The sequence below is a fragment of the Pleurodeles waltl genome, chromosome 4_2 (genome assembly GCF_031143425.1).
Source record: "Pleurodeles waltl isolate 20211129_DDA chromosome 4_2, aPleWal1.hap1.20221129, whole genome shotgun sequence".
Classification (NCBI taxonomy): domain Eukaryota; kingdom Metazoa; phylum Chordata; class Amphibia; order Caudata; family Salamandridae; genus Pleurodeles; species Pleurodeles waltl.
The window spans coordinates 900,957,232-900,977,676 of record NC_090443.1 but is presented as its reverse complement, the minus strand read 5'-3'; positions in this window follow the sequence as shown (position 1 = coordinate 900,977,676).

Sequence of the window (20,445 nt, the reverse complement as noted above, 5' to 3'; positions counted from 1 at the left end):
GCTCGTGCTCCGGTGTAAGTGACAGGCCCAAGACTTGGGATTTCTGCATGTTAACTTTGAACCCCGACACCTGGCCAAACTCGTTGATGGCCTGCATAAGTGCTGGCAAGGATACCATGGGGTCCGTCAATGTAAGGATCACGTCATCGGCGTATAGACTAACAAGATGATGGTTTCCCCCGAAGCGAACGCCCGAGATCTGGGCATCATCCCGGAGACGCTGAGCAAAGGGCTCCATGTACAGCGCAAATAATAGCGGGGAGAGCGGCCACCCCTGCCTCGTCCCCCTCCCAATCAGGAATGGGGAAGACGACGCCCCATTCACATGGACTGCCGCTCTCGGAGCGCTATAAATACATTGAATCCAGGTCCGGAACGCCGAGCCGAAACCGAAGCGCTCCAGCACCCGGAAAAGGTAGGGCCAATGCACTCGGTCGAATGCTTTCTCCGCATCTAAGGAAAGGAGAAGAGTCTCCCTACTGGACCTATTTGTTTTCTCCACCAGATGCAAGAGCCGCTTCGTGTTGTCTCCACACTGTCTATGGGGGATAAAGCCTGACTGGTCCGGGTCAATGAGCCCGGGCATCAAGGGGTTAGGACGCTGCGCTAGGATGCTTGTGAATAACTTTGCATCAATATTTTAAAGCGAAATGGGCTGATACGAGCCACATTCTTCTGGGTCCTTCCCCGTTTTATGGATGACTGTAATGGTCGCTTCCAACATGCTAGATGTTAGGGTCCCAGTGGATAGAAAGGAGTTAAAGAGCCGGACTAATAGTGGGGCCAGCTCAATGCAAAATGTCTTATAGAATAGCGCCGTGAAACCATCCAGGCCCGGTGCCTTCCCGACAGAAAGGAGCTAAATCGTCGCGATTACCTCCTCTATTCGAATAGTCTGGTAAAGCGAAATGGCGTCTTGCTCACAAAGCGGTGCAATGTTACAGTCTGCTAAATAGAAGGACGGCTCTGCCCCACCCCCCGCCTCGGCAGCGTATAAGTTGCTATAGAAATCGGCGAACACCTCTGCTATCTGCCGGTCTGTCCGGGCCTCCCCCTCGAGGGGGAACGTTCAATCTTTACAGCATTGGCCGATCGTTGGGCCCTCAACTTGTGAGCAAGCAGTTTCCCACATCGATCCCCTCCTACGTAATATTTGTGTTTAAGCCGAGCCACCGCATACTCCGCCCGGGACGCAGTCAAGCCGCCTCAACTGAAGGCACGCCCTCTCCAGTTCTCTCCATACCCTGGGGGCACCCGTGTGTTTATGAGCGTGCTCTAGGGCCGATACTTTCCACTCCAAGACCACCCGGAGCTCTCTCCGAGTTTTATTCTCCTTAGCCGAGAGAGACATCACTTCCCCCCGGACAACAGCCTTCAGCGCTTCCCAGAGCACTCCCAAACCAGTCTGCCCGTCATCATTATGTCTCAGGTAGTCAAGGATAGCTCGCCTCACCAACTCCTCCACTGACTTAGACTGCAAAATATTATCCCTAAAGCGCCAACTAGAAACTCGCCCAGGACCCCCATCCAGACGGACCACCAGAGTGACCGGAGCATGATCCCACAAGGCCCGAGGCTCAATCGTACATTCCTTAACTCAGGAGCCAAACTCCGAGGAGGCCAAGAAAAAATCTATTTGCGTATACGTCTTAGAGGGAGCCGAATAGAATGAGTAATCCCGCAATGTGGGGTGCACCCTCCTCCGGACGTCCTCCAAATCACTGTCCACCAGCCACTGCCGTCCCGCTGGAGTCAAAGCTCCAGTCTGCCCAACGCGATGACCAGAACAGTCCAAATCATTGTCCATAACCAAACTGAAGTCCCCTCCTACCAAAAGTGCTCTATCCGGTGAGGCTAGCATGGGAGATATTCCCTGTCTCATAAATGCTTCCTGCCACTCATTAGGGGCATATAAAGTAGCAATTGCGAAATGATAAGACTCTATATGAAGTCTAATGGCCAGGAACCTGCCCTTCACCTCGTGTACCTGCACAACCACCTCCCCAGGGAAAGCCCTAGAAATCCGAATCCCGACCCCAGCATGCTTTGTGGGAGCAGAAGACCAGAACTGCCTGGGGAACCACCTGGAGCGCATGCAATGAGTGTCCGAGGGCAGCAAATGCATTTCTTGCAACAGAAATAAGTGACTCTCAGAGCGTTCAAGAGCAGAAAGAACAGCCAGCCGCTTGGTGGGCCTATTAAGCCCCCTAACGTTAAGACTCAAGCACTTAAGCGACATGAGTGGCTAGGAGTTAATCCCATGACTCTGAGGGCGCCCCAAGGGCAACTTACGCACGACACAAGGGAGGACCCACACGCCAAGGCACATCCATCGTTTCAGGGGAATCAAGCATTCCAGAGGAAGCACCCCAACATAAAACCATGAAACACAACAAGTGAACATCTAACTCACACAGAACTTCAGTCAATTGTCCAGGAATAAGTAAGTTCAAGATAGGGGACGTCCGTACCTTGCAAGGTTGACTCACGGCACCCGACGACCCCCCCGCCCGGACCCACTCCACCGTCACAACATCACTCTCAAACAACCCCAGACCCCAGAGGAGACCCCGGCAGCAGTGTACATCCAGGCGCTTGGCCCTGCTACCAGACTGTCCAACACAGACTGTCTCTCCAGCGCCTGTTCAGTCATAGACAGTCCCCGACGCCTCCTTCTCTTCTCTTTCCGCCGCCATCTCGGGCGACCCTCGAAAGCAACCTCCCCACGCGGCTCAGGACTCCGCTCAGACTCCCCCAGACCAAGGATCCGCCACGCCTCCTGCAGTGACTTCACCTGACGCAACTGTTCCTCCCAGCGGAACACAAGGCGAAAAGGATGACCCCATGTGTAAGGGGTAGAGTGTGCTCGAAGATGTTCCGTGATGGGCTTGAATTCTCTCCTTCTTTGCAATGACCGCACTGAGAGGTCCTGAAACAGCTGCAGCGTGTATCCTCTAAATTGAACCTGAGAGAGGTTGCGCGTTTTCTGCAGGATATTTACTTTTGTCATAAAGTTGTGCAGGCAAACCAAGATATCTGGAGGGCGCGCATTGTCTCCTCCCAGCCGACCCACCCTGTGGGCCCGATCTAGGATGATCTCCCGGGAGTCCTCCGGACCTAGGATGGAGCGGAACAGCGCCAGGACAAACCCTCTAATGTCCCCTCACTCCACCCCAGTTGGAGCTCCTCGGATCCAAATATTATGCCTTCTCAAGCGATTTTCTAGGTCCTCAGACGCCATCTGCAGGAGTTCCTGCTGCTCCCAAAGCCGCAAAATTTCCTGTTGCAATTGCTCGATCTCCTCCCCCTGGGTAATCTCATTGTCCTTCATACCTGACACCCTTTCCCCCAGCGACGAGACATCAGCTCATAGATCCTTCAACTCCTGGGAAATGTCTCTACGCAGTTCCTGCAAGTCCATTCTGAGGGAGTCAAATAAGGAGGTAAGGAAACCTTTCGTGACCGGCGCTCCACCATCGTCCTCGCTTCAGTCATCTGGACCTCTCACCGAGGCCGAACCCTCCGTCGGTTTGCTTTGTGGCAGGTGAGACCAAGTGAGCATCTCCCTCACCGACTGGTCCCTCTTGGGTTTAGAAGACGTCATCAAGACCATGCAACACAGCCGGCTGCAGAAGAACCGGGACCCACCGCGGTCCTTCACACTGCCCCTCAGGTGTCATCCTCTCCACAGCACCAACTTCACCAGGACTCTTCAGTGCGGGCCCAGGATCCCACCAGACCAGGAAGATGTAACTGACCTCCACTCTCTTGCCTCGTCAAGCTCGGGCCTGCTCCGCTTCTCCCGAGGCTGGCACACCACAGAACCGTCTAGCCTTCACCAGGCCCAGGGGGAGCCCCCGCCTGACCACTGTGTAGCCTGGGCAAGGATCACACTGAGCCTCCCATCCACTGGACCTCTCTTCAGGCAGGGACCCCCGTCCCCTGGCCCCTTGTGGGTCGCAGGAGGTCCCAGCCCTGCAAGCCGCCTCAGTCTGGCTTGAGGCGGCGCCCGCCAAGCCACCAGACTCTCGCGGACTAGACTGCTCAGCCTGCCGCAGTCACTCTTGGGCGTCTCGGCCCCCGGGTCCGGCCCTCCACGGCCTGATCAATGCCGCCGATTTCCTCGAGGGACTGCGAGCGCCCGCGTCCACTCTGGGCCCGCGGTCTCCTCTCCTTCCCCCTCTGCGGCTGCGCAGCCGAATCGCCGGCCACCACGCGCGCAACACTCGGCTGCGGCCCGTGGCCCAACTGCCTCGCCTGCCAGGCACGCCATCGGGTTACAGGGCTCTCGCCAGGCTCCGAGCCCCGTCTGCAGAGCGCATACCTGCGCGCCAGACGCCAGGGAGTCTTCCTCCGAGGGCAACCGGGCCCATTAAACAGCCGGAGAAGGCCTGGGCGGCGGAGCTCAGAATCCCGCGTCCGATCACGCCGCCATCTTGCCCACGCCCCCTGCTTCCCATTTAGAGCCCCCCAGTGGTTTTCTTCTGTATTGCCCCCAAACTACTGACGTTTTCCTTTTTCTTTGCATAATGTCATATATGTTATCACAATGTTAGGATCTTTTTATTATGAGGGGTTTCAATAGTCCTGATGTTTCCTCATGCTTCATAACTTTGTTAGTAATTCTCACTATTGGTATCACTATTTTATGATCTATGAGACCAATATAATAGGACCTGTATATGAATGTGTTTTCACATACATTTTCTCACACTAATGTTCCCTCACCCCACATCATGATCACAAGAGCACCTTGTCGGTCGTCCCATTGTGAATTGATACAAATAGCCCACGATGCCCTGCTTTGGGCATAGAGGACTGATCTGACATTCCATCTTCATGTCTGAGGACCTTTAGCTTTCACCGCAGACACAGACTGGTATGCACTGTGGACTGTATCAGCAGGCAGTTCATTCAACCTGGGTTTTAGGTATTTAGCTTCTCTATTTCAAAGTTAATCTTGGCAGCCATACATACCAACTAATATAACACTCAGTACATACCAACTAATATAACACTCAGTACATACCAACTAATATAACACTCAGCTTATTCATTCTGCTTACTTTCGTTATGTTTGCTATTGACAACATATTTCTGATTTGTGTTTTCGTTTTGCTACAACTATTTAATACTAGGTGGCATATAATAAAAATATAAAATCATGTGCTTACAGATCTGTGGCAATCTGGGAGATAGGCTGAAGGGAACTGACCAACAGGCTGCTCTGTATTTCACAAGGCTGATTGTCCGTCCCAATGTGAGTTACTCTTCAAGTTAGATCTGAAGGGGGTATTGGGACACCTGTTTCTTTTCTCTGTTCTGCATGGCAGTAAGTCTTGCAAGACAAATCTACTGGGTGTAACCACAAAGGTGAGGCCCCCGCAATGTAATCCAATTGAAAAAATCCAAAAAGAATCACAACTGCTACCAAAACAGAGGTGTCCAGTTAATATTACCCTCATATTCCGCTGGCTTTGAACCATGACTGGTGGAGATTCAGAAGGAGCTGGTGGCGTCAACAGAGATGAACGAAACACAGGGAAAAGCAACTTCATTTGAAATGTCATGGGACTTATATGATGAGTGATCATAAAAACATTGAGGTCAAAACATGGCCTTAAAAGTGTGGGCCGACAAAATGAGAAGCCAAGCAAACATTTCCAGGAAACAAGAAGAATAGTTTGATCCTAATTTATCCATATGTTCCTTATCTTGGTTTTTGAACAACACACACTTTCACAAACAAGCTATCTATGCTCCTCCTGCAACTGATTCAAATACTCAGCAGCAGCAGGAGAGAAAAGATCAATATGAAAAGAAGATGGAAAGATTTTTGATCAGATACTTCCATAAAGAAAAACGATGAAACATTGATGGTACTATGAGAGCAACTGTTTTAGGATAATTCCTCAATAGTTAAAAAAGGGAGGCCCAATTATCTTTGGCAGCTCAGCAGTAGCATTGCTTTCATTGCTCTAGACCTAGATGAGTTGCTCTCTTTGCCCTTTGACTGAGGATGTCAGAAGAAAGTGCTTGTTCAACACCATGGGCCTGATTTAAAACCTGTAATTTGTGGTACATAAAGCAGTACTACATCGTTCTACAGTCAAGCTATTCATGCACTACACGATGCAATTCACAATCCTATGACACCTCTGCCTCTGCTATCTTTTCTTTCTGTATTTCTACACCAAGTGTGCAGAGATGTTTGCACGGGTAGGTATACGTTTTTCTAGTACACATGAGCAGGACAAGGAGGAGTGGTGGAAAAATCGACTACTAAAAGGGAGAGGGTGAGTAATATTTAAAGAGGAGTTTAGAAGGGACACACTAGAGAAAACACATACCCTCGAAAAGGTAGGACCATTGAAATGCATACAACATACACCTAATATCTACTACAACCCTAAAGGTTTCCCAGTAGTGCAGAAGTACTCCAGCCCAGCTTTGGAGGAAGGTAAGCACCACATAATGGCCAACCACTTGTACTGCACCACACTCTCAAAGAAACCAAGGTGTGGAATTAAAATAGCTAACCATAGAACTCTTTTTAAATTAGCTCAACAATTACAATTATAGACAGACATATAGATAGATTGACTGATTTATATGACTAAGCATATATATAGTTATAGTTATTTGGTAATTTAACAATAAACTATTAACAATTACATCACATTTTTAAACTTTAATCAAATATGTAACTAACCAAGTTTACTAAATATTAAATAAAACATGCAGATGTACACCTTGGTGTAAATCTCCACTCAGAAATGGTGAATAGGCAATTAAGGGTAGTATTAAATAAACATGTGAGTAAATATGCAGTGGTATATTTACCTTTGTGAATCGGGCCTCGATGTTTTACATAAGGCTTTCCAAAAGTGTAAGAGATATTCGGTACCTCTATCAGAAAAAAATCTATGAGGCAATTTGTGAAGTCTGAAAACAATGGGACATGTCTTTACCTGTTGGTAATTTGGGCACCATTATGACAGGATATCCTTCTGGCGATGGAAAATCCATTATAAAGTTTGCAAAGATCATACACAAACGTTCAGGAGATACTGGTGATGGATGTAAATATGCACAATTTTACAACGTAGTGCGAAGCATAGATTGAAAAATCATGGACTTAGTCTCGAACATCAAAATTAACTGTCAGCCCCCAAACAGATGCAGAACTAAATCCAAAGTAGTCTTAATCTCTCTAACACCAGATATTTGCTGAATTTTGATATATCTTCATTACATCCATTCCTAATTCGTTTGTAGCAGTAAAGATGTCTCCACTAAAATACAGTTACTTTCAGTAAACTAGAAGAATCTTTACATGATGTACTTCTAATTCTCTTGGATTCATCTGTTGTTAAGCCATCTTGACCTTTTCTAAAAATGATTGAAAAATTCCACCCAGGCATTGGGAGTGAATCATGGACTGATCAAACGTGAGTGATGAACTCAGTATGGAGACAGGATAAAGCATCAGCTAACACATTCTTGGGACCAAGAATATATTTGGAAAATGGGCATCTGGTTTGCTGACTCTTCTTAAACTGAAGAGTTATCAGTCACTGTAAATTTTGGTGATGTATTTCACCAAATTCTCATTTGACATTCAAATGTCTCTTTAATGCCCATCAACAAATGTCTACAGTACCAAATTATTCTGTTCAGGATCTGACAATTCATAGAACAGGATGCTCTTGTATATCATGCTTTTCTTGCCTTTGTAAAGAAACTACCCCAACTGCTATTTCAAAGGTATCTGTTTCCACAATGAATTTTCTTGAAGTATCTATGGTAATCATCAGTTTGAAAACATTAAAGGCTTTTTAGCTTGATCATTCCAGCAAAACCTTCACTTCATTTTTTTCTATTTCCAAGACACAAGAACTATTCCTGGTTAATTCTGCAACATTCTTAAAGAATTGACAATACACATTTGTAAAACTCAGGAAACTTTGAGTTTCCTTAACTTCCATATGTGAGGGCCAGTCAATCATAGCAGAAATATTTGTGGGATAAATAGAAAAACTAGAGGCATTCAGTCTGATTTCAAGATATCCACACTTTTCAGGCTTATGAGTCAAATGGCCATGTTGGAGTCATGGCAATATAAGATTCACATGTACTTAGTGCTCTGCAGGTGCCTTTGACAAGACTAGAATGGTTTAAAATAATTGAAAACATCAAAAAGATGAAATCTATGCAGTCTGAAAAAATGTTGCGTACAACCTAAATTGCAATACAAGATAATCACAGTGTCCAAATAGTGTGCGGAGAGCTGTTTTCCACTCACTGTCTTCCTTTAAGCATAACAAATTATAAGCGTCTCATACATTATGCTTTATAAAGATTTGTGATCTGACAAATGACTCCATTTATGAGAGGAAAGGCTCTGCATCCTTGATTACGATTTGATTCAAGCCTTTATAATCACTGCAATGTCAAAAAATCTGATCTTTCTTGGGTGCAAAACACAAATATGCCCAAGCAGGTGATGAAGATTGAACAATCAACCAGTTTTACATATTCTCCTGTAAATAAGCCTTCAGTGTTCTATTCTCTTTCTCAATAAAGGAATGCATTTGACCAAAAGGAAAAACAGCACCAGTTTCAAATTGTATAGTGACATCATATATCCTATCTGAGGAAGAGAGCAAACCTCTGACTTGGCACATGATGAAAAAGCATCATTCTACAGTGGAACTGAGGATAGGTTAACTGCTATGAAATTATTTGCCGAATCCTTTATCTCTTCGCTTAGAGACCAATAATTTTCAGAAGCATAGCAATGGTTTGACAAATTTGTGATGATAAAAACATGCCTCGAGTTGCCAATTCACTTACGGGTTGTGCCTCTTCAACCAAGAAATTCCAGAAATAATTGTGTAATTAGGAGAGGCAATAATGTCAAAAGATAACATTTCTGTATGATCTTCCAAAGAGACTTAGGGGGTTATTCTAACTTTGGAGGAGTGTTAATCCGTCCCAAAAGTGACAGTAAAGTGACGGATATACCACCAGCCGTATTACGAGTTCCATAGGATATAATGGACTCGTAATACGGCTGGTGGTAAATCCGTCACTTTTCCGTCACTTTTGGGACGGATTAACACCTCCTCCAAAGTTAGAATAACCCCCTTACAATGGGAAAAAAGGCCTCCAGCATTGGAGCACAAATTGATGTGAACTATCAACAGTTTGAATTATTTCAAAAGTCTTCTTGGCTCTCTTAGGAATATTATTCCTTGTGACCAATCTTGATCACTGAATGTATCTCATGATGCGGTCAGAAAGAGACTCTTATCATCATCTCGGGTTTATGTGCAATCAAGCAGTCACCGAAAATCATCTAAGCTGAGGATCTCTCAGCAAAGAAAATTCATAGTCAGTACAGAGTACGGGTGCTGACTGGATTCAAGCTGCATGCATATTGGGAACGCACCACTCAGTGCAGTGAACTACATTTGTCAGTAAGCCACTGACTCTCGTATGTCTAGATTAAAAGCTGCCAACTCTGAACCCGAGGTATACCTGTGCTTATAATGCTTGCTATCTTTATTAGGCAATTAGTGTTACAACATTAATGTAACCGGGCCTCATTGCATGGATGTTGGTTTGCAAGTGTCAATGCATATAGATCTCTAAGTACTGGCATATAGACAGTATCTAAATTAAACTTTGGCCAACGGATGTTATTGTGGAATTGCATAAGAATCAAGGTTATGCGGTGATTCTAGTGGTTGGGAATAATTTGACTAGGATTGACCATTGCATCTTTACCTTGTCTACTTACATCTAAGGACAAGCAAGGCAATTTTCACAACATGTGCTTTTACCTGGGCTTCCATGGATAGTGACTACCAACAGAGGATTTGAGTTCATTTTAAAGTTTTGATCTGCCTTGTGTAAAGAGTTAGATAGGGATGGGAATCTGTCCACCAGCAACTATCCCCAGACTAATGGGCAGGCTGTACATTTGAATCAGTGTGCTGTATAGTTCTCAGACATCAAACTTTAGCACAGGAGGATCACTAAAGCAAGACATTGTGTCTGACATAGTTAACCTATATAAAGAAAGAGCATTCACAAATTGGGATGTCACCTTTCTTTTGTATACGGTCATCACCCTTATATATTTCCTCTGGATCAGCCTGTCAACCTCTCTTGCCTCTGTACAAGAACAATTAAATGAGTTGAGATCCAGACATCTGCACAATAGACTTTGGAAAGCTAAAAGTACTTATACGTTTAAGCTGATAAGCAGAGAAATCCTGCACCTCAGTATGCTAGGACAATGTGTGGTTACTCTAAAATAATTTGCATTTGAAAAGATCCTCTCAATTACACCCTAAATAAGTGGGGCTATTTCTAATAGAGCAGATTGTGATTCCAGTTGTGTTAAGGCTGAAATTGACAGTCTATAGAAATCCATCCACTTTTTCATGTGTATTTGCTAAAGCCTTGTCCTGCACGAAAACGTCTTGCTCTCCTCCTATGCTAGTTGAGTTTAATTCAAATGAAGAGTACGAAGTGCATACAATTTAGAATGATGAGTGTATGACAGAAATTGCAATTTTAGTAGAATAGAAAGGTTTTGGCCCAATAGAAAGATCGGCTTCCAGTCTTCTATGTTCAGCAACTGTTGCAAGACCTCTGTGTAAATTATGCTGATAATCCAGGTGCCTCAATGCTGGGATGGTGGTCTTGGAGGAGGGTCAAGTTACTATCAGGGTGCAGGGCTTACCATCATGTAGGCTTTGTGTGCGAGGCAACAAAACCCTGGACATTATCTCCTAGCAAAGGAAAGGCTTGCAGTCATTACGAACTGGGGACATTTACTGGATTCAAACTATGCATGTATTGGGAGCACACTGCATGATGCAGTGAAGTGTCTTTTCCAGCAAGCCAAGAACTCTTGCATGTCTACAGAAATGGAGGCCATCTGTGATCTTCTCTCACAGTGCTTTGCATCCTTGCTAGGCACATTGAACTGCTGGACCTCCCTTCCTGAATGTTGGTTTTCAAGCATCAATGCATCTAGATATCTAAGGATTCGTTTGTGGACTTTTTCTCTCTCTCTTAAATTATATGTGATTAAAATGAACTTTGAACTCATTTTGAACATTTGATTCAACTATAAGTACTAGGGTTTATATGTTCTGAAAAAGTTCCTGTGACAGAAAAACAATGAGTTTAAATGGCATTTTAATACATGTACAACTGCAATGTAGGAGTGTATAAGGTAATAGAATTCCAATATGGGCATACATTGCTATGTGTAGGGAATCACAAGATGTTAATGATGTTCTATGTTTTCATTTAACTACAGGCAAGTAACAACTATATTCATCTTCCATGAGAGTGTATAGCGACATCGATTAAATATGTTATTTTAACAAAGAGAGAGGTGTACATATTATATCTATCAAGATTCTTTATGTTTAGCTTTCAGGGATTCATAGTTTCCTAAATAATCAGAGAGAATTGGTTATGCAGAGATATTTCTTAGGCATATCCCTTCACTACTGCACGTGTCAGTGTTTCAATGACAAGTTACTCAAGGTGTCTCTTTGACTTGTAGCATAACATTACCACCTGCATCCTAACTTGACTCTTGAAGTGACAAGGCAGAGTTTGGAGTCCTGTGTCTCTGCTTTCTCTTTTGTCCAAATCCCCTTTTAATATTTGTACCACTAGCTCTCATATTGTAGTTCCATGTGTATGGTCACTGGTAGGGGCAATGAGAGACAGAAAAAACATCACTTACACAAGGTTAGTTCAAAACCTAACAACATACCAAAGGTGCCACTATCCAACAAATTTGAAATATTGATACTCTTTTCCAATTCTGTCTTGATAATAATATGTAATCGAAATAAATCAGTGTTATGCATAGATATACCAATATAAGGGAGTCAAAGTTCTAACATCTTCTCCGGGGAGTACTGCATTCTGCCATTCTTCTTATAAGGCTTGGTTTAGCACAGGCTTGAACGATGTGTCCACCTCAATATAGACACAGTCCACCTTTAGACTAGTGCTCTACTTCACTTTCAGTGAAATTACCCCACACAGCTCCTATGTGCATAGGCTCTTCTTAGAACAATGGGACCACTGAGACCTCTGATGCACCAGACAATAAAACCTCAAGGAAATGAAAATGGTTTTCTTGAAGACTCAGGGGGTCATTCTGAGGGAACCGCCAGAAGACCGTACCGCGGTCAAAAGACCGCGGCGGTCATTCTGGGTTTCCCACTGGGCTGGCGGGCGACCGCCAAAAGGCCGCCCGCCAGCCCAGTGGGAAACAGCCCTCCATGAGGATGCCGGCTCCGAATGGAGCCGGCGGAGTGGAGGATATGCGTCGCGTATTTCAGTGTCTGCAATGCAGACACTGAAATACAAAGTGGGGCCCTCTTACGGGGGCCCCTGCAGTGCCCATGCCATTGGCATGGGCACTGCAGGGGCCCCCAGGGGCCCCACGACACCCCTCACCGCCATCCTGTTCCTGGCGGGCGGAACCGCCAGGAACAGGATGGCGGTGAGGGGGTCGGAATCCCCCCATGGGGGATTCCCAGGGCAGCGGAAAACCGGCGGGAGACCGCCGGTTTTCCTCTTCTGACCGCGGCCGAACCGCCGCGGTCAGAATGCCCAAGGGAGCACCGCCAGCCTGTTGGCGGTGCTCCCGCGGTCCCCGGCCCTGGCGGTATTTACCGCCAGGGTCGGAATGACCCCCTCAGTCTTTCCTTTTTTCTCCATTGTAATTTGTGCTCAATTAAGAGTGTCAAATCGATACGTTCATAAAATTAAGTAATATTTTGTGAGCAAATACATCCATCCTTCACTTCCTCTTTCAAACTATATTAAAAATGAGTCATATGAGTTCTCTAACCCAGATACTTACATCTCCCAGAAGACAAAAATGTCAACATATCAAAAACTCACCCACTGGGAACTCCACACCACGCAAGACACTAGCTCCATTATGAACTCTGGCCCAGCCAAATTGAAGAACTACCGACCCACCTCTCTGCTCTCCTATCCAGCAAAAGTCCTTATGAAAGCAATCAACCAGCAGCAAATCCAAGACTTAGAAGACCACAACCTCCTGGACCCCTCCGAATCTGGATTTTGAACTCACCACAGCACCCAGACAGCCCTGATTACTGGCACAGATGACATCAGAGCCCTCCTGGGCCATGGGGAAACAGCAGTCCTCATCCTGCTGGACCTATCCACAACGTTTGACACTGTCTGCCACCACATCCTGATCAACAGACTCCACCACATCGGGATTCCATGAAACGATCGCAAATGGATCGCCTCGTACCTCACCAGCAGAACCCAAAGGATCTGTCTCCCACTGTTCACCTCCGAGCCCAAGAAGATCATCTGTGGAGTCCCCCAAGGATCGTCCCTCAGCCAGACCCTCTTCAACATTTACATGACCCCCCCATGGCTGTCACCATCAGATCACAAAGACTCATCATCATCTCCGATGCTGATGACACACAGCTCATCCTCTCACTGTCCGAAGATCCCTCCACCACAAAAGTTAACTTCCACGGATGCATGATGAACATAGCAGACTCGATGAAGGACAACTGTCTCAAACTCAACACTGAAAAAACAGAAGACCTTATCTTTGGGAGCAATACCTCACCATGGACCAACACATGGTGCCCCGCAAAGCACAGCACAGCCCCCACCCAGACAGACCACGCCCGCAACCTCGGCCCACAACCTTGCCATCATGCTGGAAACAAGTTGATGCAGTTTCATCCATCTGCTTCCACACCCTTTGCATGCTCCGTAACACCATCAGGTGGCTGCCAGAAAACACCAGAAGGACAGGCATGCAGGCCCTCATAACCAGCAGACTGGACTATGGAAACACACTCTACGTGGGAATCACTACACGCCTTGTGGTGAATCCTAGTTTGTTTTAACGGGATAACAGGAGTTAGCTTAGCCATAGGCTTGTAAACTCGTGCCCCCGTCACCCAGTGACTTTTAACCTACTTAGCTTGCTCTGTCTTAGTCCATTTAATTATTTATTTCCTTTAAAATGGCGGCCTTGTTTATAGTTAGGCCACTTGTTATGGGTTCTATTATCGGTGTCACTGCGCCAAGGCGTCAAGATCAAGCACGAAAGACAAACATACAGTAGGCATTCACACTTAGGGATTTTCCCTCTCTATACTTTTGAGGGATTGTTGATATTAATTGCCGTCCCAAGCATGCTAGTTATCTATTGTTATGAATAACACTTATGTCAGGGGACCTTGTAGATCTGTATAAATACAACACACTTTTAGAAAGATAATCAGAGGGATTCCGACCAGAGGACATCGCCACCATCGCTGATACCGATGCTGCAGTCATCTTGACGCTGACCCAGTCTTCGTGTCCCTGCGGAGTCTGAGATAGAGACCTCATTCCAAGGTAACGAGGGTTGGGGGCTCCTCTCATGGACACGGCTTTGGCAGATTAGGTTTAACGAACCCAGCTCTCCTTTTTTTAGGTAGGAGGTTAGACCTACTCTCCTTAGGGTATTAGGGCTTATTCCATTTTTTACATATACATATATTTCTTTCATATATTGCATAATGGTGGGGGTCTTTAAAACATGACTCTCCTCTTCACAATACTGTTGCTTGGTATATTCATTATCCTAATCATTGCAGTTCATGCAACTTATCACAAATTGCAGTTATGTTGAATAAAAACTATTATAACTTCACTGCATCTGTGTTATTGCCTTTGTTTATATGAGACATAATAAATCTGTGAGAAAAGGGGAATTTCCGTTTAACCACGACAACCCTGAGATATCTTATTTTGAGTCCATGCGTAAGCGACTGCTACAAATCACCTTTTACTATTTTGTTTTTGGTGAGGTACTGCTAGTAAGCCGGTAAGGTTTGGACAACAGTTACAACTAGTTGTAGGAAGAAACTTAGGGCCAGATGTACCAAAGGGTTTTTCCCATTCTGTGTCAATGGGAAAATGTGTTTGTACATATGGCCCTTAGTCACTTACAAACGAAAGTACTGTCATCCTGAGACCCGCAGTCTTGCTCAGAGCAAGAGTCCAAACTACGACATGGCGCCACCAACGATGGTGTTTAGGCACTAATTTACGGTTACCCTGACTATCACTGTCTCACAGACAACAGGTACCCTCAGTACCATTATACGGAGACGTCTGTGGTCTTTGGGAGAATCCTCCTCAGCCAAACAGGTAACACCTAATTAGGCTGTAGGTTGTTCGAGCTCGAACTAATCAAAAGGAAAAAAATTCCCCTATTTTTGGTGTTCCGTTTCTCTAAACAACTATGGCTAATACCATAGACATTCCTGCAAATGCTAGACATGCACTTACACAACAGTTAATAGCGCATGGCCTTACGGAAGAGGGTGGGGATGTTACTTTGATTATAGAAGCGACTGAAGCATACCAAACAGAAATATTTTACTGTTGAGTTACCTTTCCTGAGGCTGACCAACGAACGCACACATTTCACACATATGACATTGCAAACGTACCTGCACGATACGAAGCATACCAGTATCATGAAATATCGCTCACATATCAAGAGCACCAGAACTGGTTTGAAGGTGCCCTACCACATGTACTAAGACGGGTGAGGCTAGGTCCTTTAAGTAATGAGGGACCTACATGGCCCATGTTTGCCACATATACACCTCACCCAGGCATACAGACTATGCCGATTGTAGATTTAAGAATATTATATAATGAATTAGTGGCATTATATAGACGATTGGTCCAGTTCGTAATGCGAACATTGAACACTACACCAGCGCGTCCAGCACCGCCAGTAGCTGGTGGATATCAATTGGCTACTGGGATTAATCCACAAACAGTGCATACCATTATGGGTAAAGTGCCCTCGGATCGAGAAAAAATACCGTTCTGGATTGCCCAGAAAACAAATCAGCTGGAAGCTGTGTTCCCCCATACGGGGCCACAGGAAAAACATAGATTGCTCACTATGTGCTTGCCGTTTGGGATGGTTCCCTCGGTGGATGAATGTGCCACATGGGGTACAGTCTTCGCTGCCGTTTATACTACCACACATGGTACCCCTACACTTGCCAATTTACCGGAAGTGTTAAAACAAATACAAAATGAACATGGGGCCGCACCGGCCCTGGATCTGGGGATTAAATTGATGCGTAACTTTGACGCCGTCTCCTCAATAATATTAAGTAACATAAAAGGGGAAGCAGTGGCACTGGCGATACGCCAGCGTCTCCGGGAAACTCCACATGTGGAACAGGAGAGACAGCTACCAAAAATAATATCTGATACCTATACTAGTATAGGACGGGATGGGCTGGGAGCCAAACCTAAAAAATTGGACATACCGAGTACCACCCACAAGGAAGGTACAAAGCAAACACAAGAGGGCTCTAAAAAGCGCTGGGACAAACAAAAAGATTTCAAAGATAGGAGAAATAAAAGAGCTGATTCTCCACATCCGGAGTACTCCGAAAGGAGGTATAATCTCAGAAATAGGGATAACATTAGAACTCCAGACAGATATACTGATTCACGTCCTTCTCGTTCCTTTCAGGACGCACCGGATAGACGTAGCGAGAGAGGGGGCCGTCAAGATCGAGGTCCGGAATACGTAAAAGAAAAGAAAGACTCGCCGCAGTCTACCATTAAAAAAGAAGAAAAGACTCCTCCGCAAAAGCCACAATTTAAAAAGAAGAAAGTGGCAGCACTGACCGTTAAAAATGCCAGTAGTATTGAGAACACTGTTAAGGAACAAGAGGTGGGCAGTGACTCTGTTGGACAGCGCGGCAGAGGTCACGATATGTCGTCAGAGTCTGAAAGATCATCTGGATGCGACAGCAACTAGCGATTACATCGCAGTTGAGACGGCGGATGGCCGCGTTCTCCCACCCGATCGGGTTTATGATTTAACACTTCAGATAGAGGGAGACGTGGAACGCATTATTAGTGTAATATTCTGGGATGAACTTACTAGTGATATCCTGTTGGCCGAGAGAGACTGGCCACCTGAACATGTCCGCAAGCTCCCACATGGGGAAGATGTCATTTTGCCTTCTTTCTCCGATCTTGTTCCGGAGGCAGACAAACAAGCCTATGCTGCTGAATGGGCTTTAGCGCAGGCACCTGCATTATACCGTAATCATGTAGGTTGGGACAAGGACTCTCCTTGTCATGTTATTCCCGTTCGGTCTACACCACACCCGCAGCCACAATACCCTGTCAAACATGAAGCAAAAGCTCTAGTGACGGAGATACTGTCACAACTTGAATACCAGGGAGTAATTGAGCACTGTACATCGGCACTGAATTATCCGCTATTTCCCGTTGCGAAACCTGATCATTCCTATAGAATAGTGGTTGATTATAGGCACTTGAATAGTCATGCACGCACTTATGCTATACAAAATTCACACAGCACAGCGCTGATTAATAATATAGTGCGTAAAAAATCCAAAACTACATTGGATATATCTAATGGTTTTTTCTGCCAGAATTTAGCACATGAAAGTAGAGGCCTAAGTGCATTTTCCCCAAGGTTATAAAAACAGCCCAGGACTGTTTTCGGCCCGTGTCACATCAATCCTGCACGGGCTTGATTCCGAGGCATTATCCTATGTGGATGATATCTATCTCACTGATGACACCCTTGACATTCATCTTGCAAGGGTCGATCGGATAATTCTGGGATTTGCTGCCTACGGATATAAATTTAATTTTAAGAAAAGCAAGATTGACTTTCTTAGTGTATTGTTCCTAGGATATGAGCTATCAAACGAGGGGAAGAGCCTGGTCCCGCACTTCCTAGAGAAGTGTGCTCAGCTTCAGCCTCCGAACACGCTTGAGAAATTACAGTCATTACTGGGTTTCTTTAACTTTGGCAGAACATACATTCCAGATTATGCTGAACGCGTCAAGCCACTATATGACTTAATTCAGCCCAATTATTCTAGCAAGCGATGGACAATTGAACACACACACATCCTTAGGGACATACAACGAGACATGCTGGAAGCTAGACACTTGTACACACAGGACAATAAAACGAATTTGGTCATCAGAATAATAGCTGGTGCCCTAGGATTTACCTATGTCACCTTTAATGAGGGTGACACGGTGCCGATAGCATACAAATCACATTTGTACTCCAATGCAGAGAAACGATTTGCTCCTACTGAAAAAATTCTGACAGCAGTTCAGATGGCCGTCATAAAGGAGAGACCGCTTGCCCAGGGGAAATGCATTATTGTTGTCTCCCCGGTTCCGGCCTTTAAGGCTGTCACTAAAGCGAGCGTTCCAAACGCTAAGGCATTACATCCACGCTGGATTCAATGGGCAACGTCTCTGACCGCCACTGATGTTGATTATGTGTTTGACCCAAGACTTCAGACACAAGAATTTCTCCAGTATGAACAGGAGTACCCCGCTCCCTTACACATATTGCCAATAGACAGTTATGATATAATCATTTATACTGACGGATCGGCACAACCGGCTGTGGGTACTAAACATCAATACTCGGCAGCTTGCGCAGCCGTGTGCGGGGTAATGCAAGATGGAGTTTTCCATCCTCATAATACCTACACTCAGACCTTAGGGGACTGCACAGCCCAGTTGGCCGAGCTTAAGGCTCTTCTTCTAGCGCTCGAACATTCAGAGCCAGGAACACAGACTTCGATTGTCTGTGATTCGTATTACTGCGTCCAGTCATACAATGAATACCTCAATCATTGGAAACTGAACGGGTTTAGAGATTCTAAAGGGAACACCATTAAACACAAAATGTTGTGGGGAAGGGTGGCTGATCTTAAGGATAAGCTGCCAAGTGTCCATGTAGTTCATACATTAGGGCACCAACGTGTAGGAATACATGTTGCCGGTAATACATTGGCTGACGAAGCAGCCAAAGCATCAGTAGCTACGGCTTCTGTGGCTGCAGTGATTCGTTCTCGGACGAGGTTGGATAATGAAATACTGATTGCCGTTAAAGCCTCGGCTGCAGGCAGGACACTTCCGAAAGGATACCCTACGAACTATACCTATCATATCAGTGCACAGAATGTTGCTTTTGCAACAATTCCTGATGTTGGTGATCGAGTGATCCCAAATGAAGACCAAAGATTGGAGCTGATTACAGCTGCACATGAGGGTGTTGCTTCTGCTCATGCTGTTATACAGGCCACTATCACCATTCTACAACAACGGTACTGGTGGCCTGGTCTATGCAGATGGACTAAACAGTATGTCCTTTGCTGTGACATTTGTCAGCAGATTAAGGGCTCCAATATCAGACGCCCTCCGCAGACATCTCTCTTAGTGTCAGACAAGCCACTCCATTGTGTGTACCTGGACCATTGTGGTCCTTTGCAACCTGATGGTGCATACAAATACATTTTAGTGGCTGTAGATTCCTGTTCTAGATTCCTGTGGGTATGGCCACAGCGGTCGGCTGACGCCCGGACTGTTATAAAAGATTTGCTGATCTTTATCGGTACATATGCGGTTGCAGCATTCCATTCGGACCAGGGCCCTGCATTTGCCTCTAAGGCTTTCAGGGACACCATGAGGACGATGGGTGTTGTACTCCATTACTCCTCACCATACCATCCCGAGGGAAATTCGGTCGTGGAGAGGCAGAATCGTGATCTAAAGCAGTCCTTAACAGCTCGAGTATTAGGTTCAGGCCGCAGTTGGTTACATCACCTATATGGGGTCCAGAGAGCACTGAATAATCTTCCAAGACGGTCCTTGGGGGGAAAGTCTCCATATGAGGTTCTCTTTGGGACAACTATGTATGTCCCCGATCTTGATGCCCCTGGTATGGTGGCAGCAGAAACACCATTTGACATAAAAGAACGTCTCGCTGTTTTACAGGAGCTTCAACAATTCCGTGATGATAAATCATCTGCAAGTGCTGCCACCTTGGGAATAAGGGATTTGGCGAAAACTTCGACTGGCTGGATTCCTAACGTAGGGGATCTGGTTCGTGAGAAGATCGCTGTGAAAAAAGAGTTTGGTCCAGCATACAGAGCACCTGTACCGGTCTTGGGGATAAAAGGCACCAGGACTGTCATCCTTCCACCGTTGTCTGGTTCCAAATCAAACAGATTCATCTCCATTGATGACATCAAATTACACCATGTGGCCGATTCTTCACAGTAGACCAGGAGGTCCCTTGGGTAGTTCCCGATCCCCTCTCACTACCCAACAGGACATCCCTCTATATAGTAGGTTGACCATTGCTACTACTGACTATGCAACTATGTCAGCTGCTGTTCCAGACACTTCCTCAACCATGGGGAGGGCGGAAAATGAACTTTTGTTGGCTCCCGTAACAACTTCGGAGAACACCCCGCTACAGGATTTGGCTGTATTTTACACGAACACTTCCAC